A 12,985-nucleotide genomic window follows, 5' to 3' on the forward strand; every position below is an offset into this window, starting at 1 on the left:
GCTCTTGTTTTGCATCTCTCCCTCCATCTGTGCACATAGTTGTGGCTGCCGCTGCCACTTAGCCATGAAAGACTGCAAAAACAACAGCAGAAAACATGAATAGTGGGATCAGTAATAACCTGCCAGAGGGGGGAATCTGATCTGAAAAGCACTGGACGGCCCCTCTGTGTGTTAGATTAATAGAGAGGCCGTAGCCACCCTGGACGGACGGAGAGAGAGGAGGAATTCAGCCAGAGTCACGGTCGGTGTTGAAACAGCTTGAGGTAGATCTCCTCAGACACTCGTCTTTGAAAGCGCTCCCCTCGGACCATGTTTAAGAATTCCATTACTGTAGTACAGTTGCAGTTCTGGTGGAATCAGCACAGCAGAGACTGCTTCTTCAGTCTAATGTGGAATGACTTGGCATTTGAGAGGGAAACAGAGGGAGACTTTCTATAAACGAGAGCATTTCCATATCTAAAGGACATCATGTGATCTCACAGCGGAGGCAAGACGGAAGGTCCAGAAATAACAGCATATAGAGAAAGGAGAGGAGGAACTCAATTAACTCAGTAACTCATAATACCCAGACAAACTCATAAGAGCGAGTCTGTGTCAAAATGAATGATTACTTCTAAACTAACTTCTGGCTGACTTCTGTTTGACCCCAGACTACATGAATCCCACAAACTAAATTCAACCCAGAACACTTTATAATCTCCCTTCATACCTGATCCTATTATGAATCGCATACCTTCGAGGTCGCCCAATGATGACTGTAAGGCAGCCAGAGCGCGAGGATAGAAAGACATCATCTAATAATAACGCTGCTTCTCACTGTTAGTTCTGCCAACGCAGTCTCATACATACCAACTCCCAGAAAGTCCCACAGGAAGGGCCAGAGTTAGAATATGGGATCAATCAACGGTTATAATATATCCACCTTCCTACTACTCTCCTTTCTTCCCTGAGGTGCACTGTACCAGTCAACTTTAAAATCAACTGGTCCGTCTGTGTCTGTGACCTATACTGGCTCTGTATGAGGCCTTCCTCTTGTTTATGACATGTATAAAGCAGACCTGGGTTCAAACACTATTTGAAATCATTTGTAAATACTTCTGCTAGGCTTGAATTATCTTTCCTGGCCAATAAAGTAGTCGCAAAAGTGCAAACCCTAACCATCTGGCACTCCAGGCAGGCTAGAGCAAACACTAATTTCAAATAGTATCTGAACCCAGGTCTGGTATACAGCACAGTGAACTGTTTGGCGAACCCCTGCTCACCCCTCACCACCTGCCACTGAACAATATTGTCTGTCACAGTGCCAGACACCTCAGCAAGGGGTACAGTATAATATATCATATGTGCCCTCGCAGGTATTATCTTCTCAATTACATCTGTCTAGCTCAGGCATTAACTTCAATAGGAAAAACATATTGGAGTTGGGTTATAAGATTTATATCACTTCCTGTAGTTTTGTCTAGCCATTGTCTGTGATAAAGGGTACAGTTACTAGCAGAGATAATTCTGACCTTCCTATCCAGGGATCTATGGCATATCATTTCGATTTATGGATTTTGAGAATGACAAATGGGTCTAGTACAGATGCATGTTACCTTCTGTCATGATGAGAACGTGAAGTTATCAGGTAGAGGTCAAATTTGAAGGACCAGTGTCCCATGTACACTGTAATAATTGCCTCCTCCAATGATTCATAATAGCGAGTGGACTAGTCTATTTCTTTCTGTCCATGTTTCAGCTGCTCAAAGGGCTCCATTCACATTCAGAAGCCACAGACATCTGTGTAGCATTACTCAGCGGATGTTACCAGCTCCTAAATGAGTTATTCAAATGATGAGCATGTGAGTGAGAGAGTGAGAGAGTGACACAGAGAGAGACACATGGTGCTGAGGGACAGAAAGACTGACCGACCGATGGGTAGATATCACAGTACGTTTCACCTCATGACCAGAGCTATAGTATAGTGCTTCTCATTCTCTTCCATTATCATAGCTTCCTCTACGCTTGTCAAGTACATGGTTATGGGTCATTACTCTCCCATAAAGTCCCATTCAATTTCATTACAATGACTTCTGCCTTCTACTGGATTTTTCTTTTTTCTTTATTTAACCAGGTAAGCCAGTTGAGAACAAGTTCTCATTTACAACTGCGACCTGGCCAAGATAAAGCAAAGCAGTGCGATAAAAACAACAACACAGTTACATATGGGGTAAACAAAACGTACAGTCAAAAATACAACAGAAAATATATACAGTGTGTGCGAATGTAGTAAGTTATGGAGGTAAGGCAATAAATAGGCCATAGTGCAAAATAGTTACAATTTCGTATTAACACTGGAATGATAGATGTGCAAAAGATGATGTGCAAATAGAGATACTGGGGTGCAAATTAGCAAAATAAATAACAATATGGGGATGAGGTAGTTGGGTGGGCTAATTTCAGAATGGCTGTGTACAGGTGCAGTGATCGGTAAGCTGCTCTGACAACTGACGCTTAAAGTTAGTGAGGGAGATAAGTGTCTCCAGCTTCAGAGATTTTTGCAGTTCGTTCCAGTCATTGGCAGCAGGGAACTGGAAGGAATGGCGGCCAAAGGAGGTGTTGGCTTTGGGGATGACCAGTGAGATATACCTGCTGGAGCGCAGACTACGGGTGGGTGTTGCTATCACATCCCTGATATTGTATTGATTTATTTCTCCTTATCTCCCATAAGCCAACAGGCACTACTGATAGAGTTATAGCACTGATGGAGAGTTCTACTACCTTTGTGGTGGAACATTGAAACAATATCAAAACAAGTGGCCAAAGGAGGTAAATTACCACAGTATGAACAGATCAGAACAGCACCGCCAGCTAGGCTCCTGCTCCTGGAATAGGAACACTTGAAAACACTCTCCTTCAATCCCAAGTGTATCAGTTCCCAGGATCTAACATGGAGCACAAAACACGGCTCCTGTCTGGAACTCATGTCACCCTGCTGACAGAAAACAAGTGAACACACAGGACGCAGTTTGGCCTTCCTTTAGACAGGTGGAGGACTTGTTAGCTCTTCCTCCTCAGAGAGGACATAGATGGATACTAGTTTAAAAACACACAACCGAAGCCTTGGAAAGAATGCAGCCCTATTCGTGCCGACCCGCCCAGTTAGTTGGAAGCTGAAAATCTGGTATGAAAAGCAGCTTTCCATCTTGTAAAGGGGATTGTTGCTTTAACCTCCGACTAAACTCTCCTATCAGCAATGTGCTAGTGATTTGGTTAGTGGGTCAAAAGCTTTTGATAATACCTCCTCTGATTACTTTGACACTGAACACCCCTAAAGACAGACTGATGAGTTACTAGGGAACCAATCAGAGCCTAGAGAACCTTTAGAAAACAACAACATTCCACACAGACCGATCCATCATAATCTACATGGCTGCAGCTGACAGTTTAACATGGGGGTGAAGGCAGAATGTTCCTTTAGGGCGTTTTTAGTTCTGCATCTAGACTCCTGTAATTTGACTGTCATCTTGGATCATCACCGGGATATTCAGCTGTTCATTGGGATCCACTGCCGGAATTTTAATCAGCTCGTGTCAATGTAGAAGAATTCTCAATGGGACATTCCTTCTTCAATCAGGTCACGGCGGGGGCGAATTGCTCAATAGTCGTTCAGCTCAAAGCAGCGGACGCCAATAAGTATTCTATGGCCATTCTTCCCCAAGCAGATCATGTCAAGGTCAACTGGGAATGGTCATGCTTCTCCGATTGAGCCTCCGTCACAATCCAAGTGTCAATCAGAGTAATGACCTTTCTAACCGCCGAGGAAATAGAGAATGCCTGATTCACTGCTTCTGCCACCACCGTTCATCTCTACCCATTCAACACAGAATAGCTGTCAATGGTCTGTCTGGCAGCCCAAAGTCTAAGCCCAGTTTGTGTATGTGGAAGTCCAAGTCTCTCGCTACGTAAATGGTAACAATAAGGTATAATGTACACAAAGTCTCAGAGCAAGGGAAAGTCAGTGCCATCCATCTTGGAACATGTAAACTCCAACATATTCCCCAAAGACTCATTCACAATAGCTTTCAACATGGATGGATACCTGAATGGCCTACAGATGAACAACCTCAACATTGTTTGAAATGTCTATCTAGATAGCAAATGAATCAAAATATACAAATACATGTTGAGTTTAGCCTGACTTTCAACTCAACCAAAGCTGAGTTTCATAAAAAGTTCAAAGTTCAAGAAAAACCGCCTCAATTGACGAGGGTCAGGCTATCCCAGAGCTTACAACTCCAACTGCCACCCATTTCCATACACCAACAGACTGCTCTGGATGCACAGAAGCCTTGGCCCAGTGGCCCCACATGCTGCCTGCCTCTGAACAGATGTGCTGGGAGCTGCCGCCCCCTGATCCAACGATGCGTGACGATTGACTGGATTTCTCCAGAGGTCAGGGGTCAAACCATATCCCTTACCCGGTCTGGGCATTAAACACAGATGCTTGACGTTAGTTTCCATGCCTATGCTACCTTGGGAGACCCACGGTGGAGCCTGTGACCGTGGCCCTCCCCACGGATCGGCTACCCCAACAACCACTCACCATGAACCCGAACTAACTAGCCCCATGTACCCAGCCCTATTTCATCCATGATCCATCCCTATGGAGCTATGTAGACCTACAACCCCACATCCACTCAAGGTTACCTCAGACCGCCTCCCCAGATACCCACTAAAGCCACTCACCTGTGGATGTAGAAAGTCTGAACACAGAGTGTAGGGGAAGGTCAACATGTTCCCTAAGCCTAGGTCAGGGATTCAATTTTCAATCTGCCGTGGCCTTCAGTCTTTCCCAACCCAGATGTGCTTCTCTCTTCCTGGGAGATAAACACAGATTCAGCAAAGGCCCGACCGATGTTTCCACAGCTAGATAATCTGCACAATATTATCAGGGATTGTTACGATCCGTTATCTGCAGCATTTTTGAATAATCATTGGTTGTATGGAGCTGGTTTAGCATTTGAACGTAAACAAGACCCAATTCTGAACAAAAGTGTGTTGCCAAATGCTCCACCATTTCCAGAAATCTGATGTTTTAGATCTAATTTTCCACTTCAGAGCAACGTTTTGTTTACTAGCAGATACCATTCCTGGAATCCCAGTCACCAGGAAAAATGCTTTTAACCTCTAACATCCAGCAAAACATGACAAAATGTAACCCACTCCCTAATCAAAACAAATGGAATTGCAATGTGACCATGCTTTCCCTTCACCAAGGATAGAGTGCCTTATCTAGAAATCACATGATCAATAAAGCTATACATTTTCATTTTACCTGGTGACTTCATTCTCCATGAGTAACTGCAGGCAGGGGGCCCTGTGTATTGTTGTCCCTCCCTCCACATGCTGTATAAATTAGGTAGAAACTAAGACAAATGTATCTGATTAGAGTGGACTGGCAGGCTAGCACAGAGAAGGGAGGGGAGGGGAGGGGATATTGGCCACAGTGTCTCACAGCACTTACAAATTGGCCTTGTGCAAACATCCTGCTGTTTTATATGCTTCCTGGGGTCATGGGTCAACAGACGTGCATGACCAATCACAGCCCTAAATCAGGATCTGAACGCATTCTGTCATCAACACAGTGGAATTCAATTAGGTTTAATTCATTTTAAAGACCTGCTCTCAGCCTCATTGTTACTTTTGTTGATTAATTGGTTTTTTAACAGGCGAAGGCTATGCTAGGATTGCATGCCTCCCCATGTCAAAAGGAACTACGGCAAGTGCATTGATGGAAAGAAGTGAAACTTGATTTCCGCTTACCAGCTGCATTCCAGAAGCTCTTTTGGTCTATGCCAGCAGATCATTATTTATGTTGGGTCCACAATTCAATCAGGAGGTCCCCTAAGACCAGACCAATCAGAAGCAGAGAGCCTCAGACATGTTAATCAATAACTGTATTATTGGTGTGTGGACACAGAGGCTTGTGAAAGTATTCACCCCCATTGGCATATTTCCTATTTTATGCCAAATAACCTGGAATTAAATTTGATTTTTGGGGGGTTTGTATCCTTTGATTTACACAACATGCCTACCACTTTGAAGATGCAAAATATTATTTATTCTGAAACAAACAAGAAATAAGACAAAAAAACAGAAAACTTGAGCGTGCGTAACTATTCACCCCCCCCCCCCCCCCCCCCCTAAAGTCAATACTTTGTAGAGCCACCTTTTGCAGCAATTACAGCTTCAAGTCTCTTGGGGTATGTCTCTATAAGCTTGGCACATCTAGCTACTGGGATTTTTGCCCATTCTTCAAGGCAAAACTGCTCCAGCTCCTTCAAATTGGATGGGTTCCACTGGTGTACAGCAATCTTTAAGTCATACCACAGATTCTCAATTGGATTGCGGTCTGGGCTTTGACTAGGCCATTCCAAGACATTTAAATGTTTCCCCTTAAACCACTCAAGTGTTGCTTTAGCAGTATGCTTAGGGTCATTGTCCTGCTGGAAGGTGAACCTCCGTCCCAGTCTCAAATCTCTGGAAGACTGAAACAGGTTTCCCTCATGAATTCCCCTGTATTTAGCACCATCCATCATTCCTTCAATTCTGACCAGTTTCCCAGTCCCTGCTGATGAAAAAAATCCCCACAGCGTGATGCTGCCACCACCATGCTTCACTGTGGGGATGGTGTTCTCGGGGTGATGAGAGGTGTTGGGTTTGCGCCAGACATAGCATTTTCCTTGATTGCCAAAAAGCTCAATTTTAGTCTCATCTGACCAGAGTACCTTCTTCCATATGTTTGGGGAGTCTCCCACATGCCTTTTGGCGAACACCAAACATGTTTGCTTATTTTTTTCTTTAAGCAATGGCTTTTTTCTGGCCACTCTTCCGTAAAGCCCAGCTCTGTGGAGTGTACGGCTTAAAGTGGTCCTATGGACAGATACTCCAGCTTTGCAGTTCCTTCAGGGTTATCTTTGGTCTCTTTGTTGCCTCTCTGATTAATGCCCTCCTTGCCTGGTCCGTGAGTTTTGGTGGGCGGCCCTCTCATGGCAGGTTTGTTGTGGTGCCATATTCTTTCCATTTTTTAATAATGGACTTAATGGTGCTCTGTGGGATGTTCAAAGTTTCTGATATTTTTTTTATAACCCAACCCTGATCTGCACTTCTCCACAACTTTGTCCCTGACCTGTTTGGAGAGCTCCTTGGTCTTCATGGTGCTGCTTGCTTGGTGGTGCCCCTTGCTTAGTGGTGTTGCAGACTCTGGGGCCTTTCAGAACAGGTGTATATATACTGAGATCATGTGACACTTAGATTGCACACAGGTGGACTTTATTTAACTAATTATGTGACTTCTGAAGGTACTTTGTTGCACCAGATCTTATTTAGGGGCTTCATAGCAAAAGGTGTGAATACATATGCACGCACCACTTTTCCGTTATTTTTTTTTTTGAATTTTTTGAAACAAATAATTTTTTTCATTTCACTTCACCGATTTGGACTATTTGTGTGTATGTCCATTACATGAAATCCAAATAAAAATCTATTTAAATTACAGGTTGTAATGCAACAAAATAGGAAAAATGCCAAGGGGGATGAATACTTTTGCAAGGCACTGTAGGTTTCTCTGCAGAAGTAGTACCTCTGATTAGTGTCTGCATTTTGAACAGGAAGTGAGTACTCTTGTCTATCCATTGTTTAGTCTTTTCAAATAAGGTTTAACATATTCCAGTCTTTTAACTTTTTTTTTTTGCATTTGCCTTTACCTCCACTCATTTTTCAGATAAGTGAAAGAAAAATGGCCTTATAGCTAGCTATTCTTATTCTGGCATTTTAAAAATAGCTTAGTAACAAAAAACCCTCCACTTAAAGCCACTGAACAAGCAGATACAGCTAAATGAAGAGATAAAAGACCATTTAAACCTACCCATTCCTTTCATTCCAGGCTTTCTGGAATATCATCTGTAAAGTATGACAATAACAAGTAGTAGGAGTACATAGGTATTTACTGCATATAACAAGGTCCTACAGTTTCTGGTATTAAATAAGAAAAAATCATCAATCAAATACACATTCATTTACTGATATGTGGATATACTGTAATTCGCTAGACAACTTGCAACTTTTCACAATTTCCAAAAGCGTTCATACCAGTACATCTTGATGATCTTAGACTTTTCGTATAGCCCACTGATTGCAATATCTTCCTGACCTTATCCTGGAATCACTTACATATTGCTTGTTTGGTTCTTCATGTTGGAAGGTCAGATATGAGCTCATTCTCTGAGGGAGGGTTGCTGCAGTGTTAATGCCAGCTCTGTATCATAAGAAACATGCTCTTACACCAAACCATCAGGCAGTCAACAGGCTGGATTACAAACACATGTGGACAACATGAGGCAAGGCTGGGAGTAAGGTGACGATAAGACATAAATATTGGGTAAACAGAAAACAAACAAGAACACCCTCACAGACCATTCACCCACCACAAGCTACGGGTGTGAGGGTGAAACGTTGGCACAAAATAAACAAGTGTTTTAGGTATACTGCTTGAAGCTACTTTTACCACCATGTCCAACAATTGAATTGCACCCAGGTCTCTGACCTGACAGTACCAATCAGTTATATTACTCTAACAGTGTGACTGCACTATTGAGTCCCTCATGTTTTAAAGGGGATGACTTCAGGCCAGATCAATATGGTCCAATCCACAGGGGGATAGGCTGATGGGGTGCGGGGATGCCCACCCGTGTTCTAATCCCAGAGGAACAGCCACTCACCCATCCTCCTGAGCCAGCAATACTGTAAATGTGTGTGTGTACAAAAGTGTGTGTGTGTGTGTACATGGCTGTATTAATACCAGCTATTTAATTGGCCCAGCCTCATAGCGCTCTAGATTAATAGTACTTTGCTAATTACGTGAATGGATGACCTGGGGACCCAGGCGGGACACACTTAGGTAATTCTACTTAGGCTCTGATTGATTTTGTCAACATTAACCTGTGGTTCATATTCCTCCAGCACGCTATGGGCCCTCTTCCTCATTACAGCCCCAGAGAGGACCAAGGTTAATCTGCCATGTGTCCGGCGCTGGGCCTGCGGTCACTTCTTCCATTGCTGCATCTGCAAAAGTATGAGAGGTTCCCTGCATGGCGTGTGTTGAGTCATGGACATCAGAACCTGTTATTACTGTTACAGTGAGTTTTGATTCTCCGTATTTAAAGATGAATGGGCTCCATATCAGGGAGTATCGACCGCGTTAATGGACTCATGGACTTATTTATGGAGCTGTCACTGGGTCAGGACGCTTCAAGCCATATACTGAACCAGTTTAATTAGTAGTCTACATATGAACACATTTACTGTTCTGCATAATCAGCATACAGAAGTGTCCTTGAGAGTCTCCACAAAGCTGTAAAGCAATGACTTGAATGTGATAAAGAGAAAGCCTCTTATCTGATCATGATGTGTTTAGGGTTCCATGCTGATTCCATGTCTGAACTCCATGTCTGGACTATGAGACTGAACACGCTGCAGGAGCACCAGAGCCAACATTCAGGACAAAGAGCAGATGTTCGCTAGATAACCTCTCTCTGGGCAATTTTGGCACCCTAACCAGACAAGGATTTCCTGGGTAAACTACAAGTCGGCTGTATCGGGAGGGAATCACAAAAGCCGGGCTGAAGTTAAGCTTTGTGAATATGGATATACAGTATGTCTCCCACAAATACAGTGGGGAGAACAAGTATTTGATACACTGCCGATTTTGCAGGTTTTCCTACTTACAAAGCATGTAGAGGTCTGTAATTTTTATCATAGGTACACTTCAACTGTGAGAGACGGAATCTAAAACAAAAATCCACATTGTATGATTTTTAAGTAATTAATTTGCATTTTATTGCATGACATAAGTATTTGATACATAAGAAAAGCATAACTTAATATTTGGTACAGAAACCTTTGTTTGCAATTACAGAGATCATACGTTTCCTGTAGGTCTTGACCAGGTTTGCACACACTGCAGCAGGGATTTTGGCCCACTCCTCCATACAGACCTTCTCCAGATCCTTCAGGTTTCCGGGCTGTCGCTGGGCAATACGGACTTTCAGCTCCCTCCAAAGATTTTCTATTGGGTTCAGGTCTGGAGACTGGCTAGGCCACTCCAGGACCTTGAGATGCTTCTTACGGAGCCACTCCTTAGTTGCCCTGGCTGTGTGTTTCGGGTCGTTGTCATGCTGGAAGACCCAGCCACGACCCATCTTCAATGCTCTTACTGAGGGAAGGAGGTTGTTGGCCAAGATCTCTCGATACATGGCCCCATCCATCCTCCCCTCAATACGGTGCAGTCGTCCTGTCCCCTTTGCAGAAAAGCATACCCAAAGAATTATGTTTCCACCTCCATGCTTCACGGTTGGGATGGTGTTCTTGGGGTTGTACTCATCCTTCTTCTTCCTCCAAACACGGCAAGTGGAGTTTAGACCAAAAAGCTCTATTTTTGTCTCATCAGACCACATGACCTTCTCCCATTCCTCCTCTGGATCATCCAGATGGTCATTGGCAAACTTCAGACGTGCCTGGACATGCGCTGGCTTGAGCAGGGGGACCTTGCGTGCGCTGCAGGATTTTAATCCATGACGGCGTAGTGTGTTACTAATGGTTTTCTTTGAGACTGTGGTCCCAGCTCTCTTCAGGTCATTGACCAGGTCCTGCCGTGTAGTTCTGGGCTGATCCCTCACCTTCCTCATGATCATTGATGCCCCACGAGGTGAGATCTTGCATGGAGCCCCAGACCGAGGGTGATTGACCGTCATCTTGAACATCTTCCATTTTCTAATAATTGCGCCAACAGTTGTTGCCTTCTCACCAAGCTGCTTGCCTATTGTCCTGTAGCCCATTCCAGCCTTGTGCAGGTCTACAATTTTATCCCTGATGTCCTTACACAGCTCTCTGGTCTTGGCCATTGTGGAGAGGTTGGAGTCTGTTTGATTGTGTGTGGACAGGTGTCTTTTATATAGGTAACGAGTTCAAACAGGTGCAGTTAATACAGGTAATGAGTGGAGAACAGGAGGGCTTCTTAAAGAAAAACTGACAGGTCTGTGAGAGCCGGAATTCTTACTGGTTGGTAGGTGATCAAATACTTCTGTCATGCAATAAAATGCAAATTAATTACTTAAAAATTATACAATGTGATTTTCTGGATTTTTGTTTTAGATTCCGTCTCTCACAGTTGAAGTGTACCTATGATAAAAAATTACAGACCTCTACATGCTTTGTAAGTAGGAAAACCTGCAAAATCGGCAGTGTATCAAATACTTGTTCTCCCCACTGTACATCAGTGGGATCAGGAACAGTAAAAGCAAAGGCCTATATGCAGACTTTAGTTGATTACACATCAATCATAGGTCTATTTAACAGATAGGAGATAGGAGCAAACATGATCATAACTGTAAAGTCTGTCAGTGATGCCAAGATATACAGTGCCTTCGGAAAGTATTCAGACCCCTTGACTTTTTCCACATTTTGTTACGTTACAGCTTTATTCTAAAATTGATTAAATTCTTCTTCTTTTTTTCTCTCATCAATCTACACACAATACCTCATAATGACAAAGCAAAAACAGGTTTTTATACATTTTTTGCCATGTAATAATACATTTAAAAAAAGAAATATTACATTTACATAAATATTCAGACCCTTTACTCAGTACTTTGTTGAAGCACCTTTGGCAGCGACTACAGCCTCGAGTCTTCTTGGGAATGATGCTACAAGCTTGGCACACCTGTATTTGGGGAGTTTCTCCCATCTTCTCTGCAGATCCTCTCAAGCTCTGTCAGGTTGGATGGGGATCGTTGCTGCACAGCTATTTTCAATTATCTCCAGAGATGTCTAGATCGGGTTCAAGTCCGGGCTCTGGCTGGGCCACTCAAGGACATTCAGAGACTTGTCCTGAAGCCACTCCTGAGTTGTCTTGGCTGTGTGCTTAGGGTCGTTGTCCTGTTGGAAGGTGAACCGTCGCCCCAGTCTGAGGTCCTGAGCGCTCTGGAGCAGGTTTTCATCAAGGATCTCTCTGTACTTTGCTCCGTTCATCTTTCCCTCGATCCTGACTAGTCTCCCAGTCCCTGCCTCTGAAAAACATCCCCACAGCATGATGATGCTGCTACCACCATGCTTCACCGTAGGGATGGTGGCAGGTTTCCTCCAGACGTGACGCTTGGCATTCAGGCCAAAGAGTTCAATCTTGGTTTCATCGACCAGAGAATCTTGTTTCTCATGGTCTGAGTCCTTTAGGTGCCTTTTGGCAAACTCCAAGCGGGCTGTCATGTGCCTTTTACTGAGGAGTAGCTTCTAGGAAGAGTCTTGGTGGTTCCAAACTTCTTCCATTTAAGAATGATGGTGGGCATTGTGTTCTTGGGGACCTTCAATGCTGCAGAAATATTTTGGTACCCTTCCCCAGATCTTTGCCTTGACACAATCCTGTCTCTGAGCTCTACGGACAATTCCTTCGACCTCATGGCTTGCTTTTTGCTGTGACATGCACTGTCAACTGTGGGACCTTTTATAGACAGTTGTGTGCCTTTCCAAATCATGTCCATTCAATTGAATTTACCCCAGGTGGACTCCAATCAAGTTGAAGAAACATCTCAAGGATGATCAATGGAAACGATACACCTGAGCTCAATTTTGAGTCTCATAGCAAAGGGTCTGAGTACTTATGTAAATAAGGTATTTCTGTTTTTAATTTGTAATAAATTTGCTAAAATTTCTAAAAACCTGTTTTTGCTTTGTCATTATGGGGTATTGTGTGTAGATTGCTGAGGATTTTGTTTTATTTCCTCCATTTTAGAATAAGGATGTAACGTAACAGAATCTGGAAAAAGTCAAGGGGTCTGAATACTTTCCGAAGGCACTGTATACATATATATATATATATATATAATCTCTTTCTCTATCTTTTCTCTCTATCTCTGTCTCTCTCTCTACATGAATCCTCATGTGGACACAT

The sequence above is a fragment of the Coregonus lavaretus genome (assembly GCF_964263955.1).
Source record: "Coregonus lavaretus genome assembly, chromosome: 13".
Lineage (NCBI taxonomy): Eukaryota > Metazoa > Chordata > Actinopteri > Salmoniformes > Salmonidae > Coregonus > Coregonus lavaretus.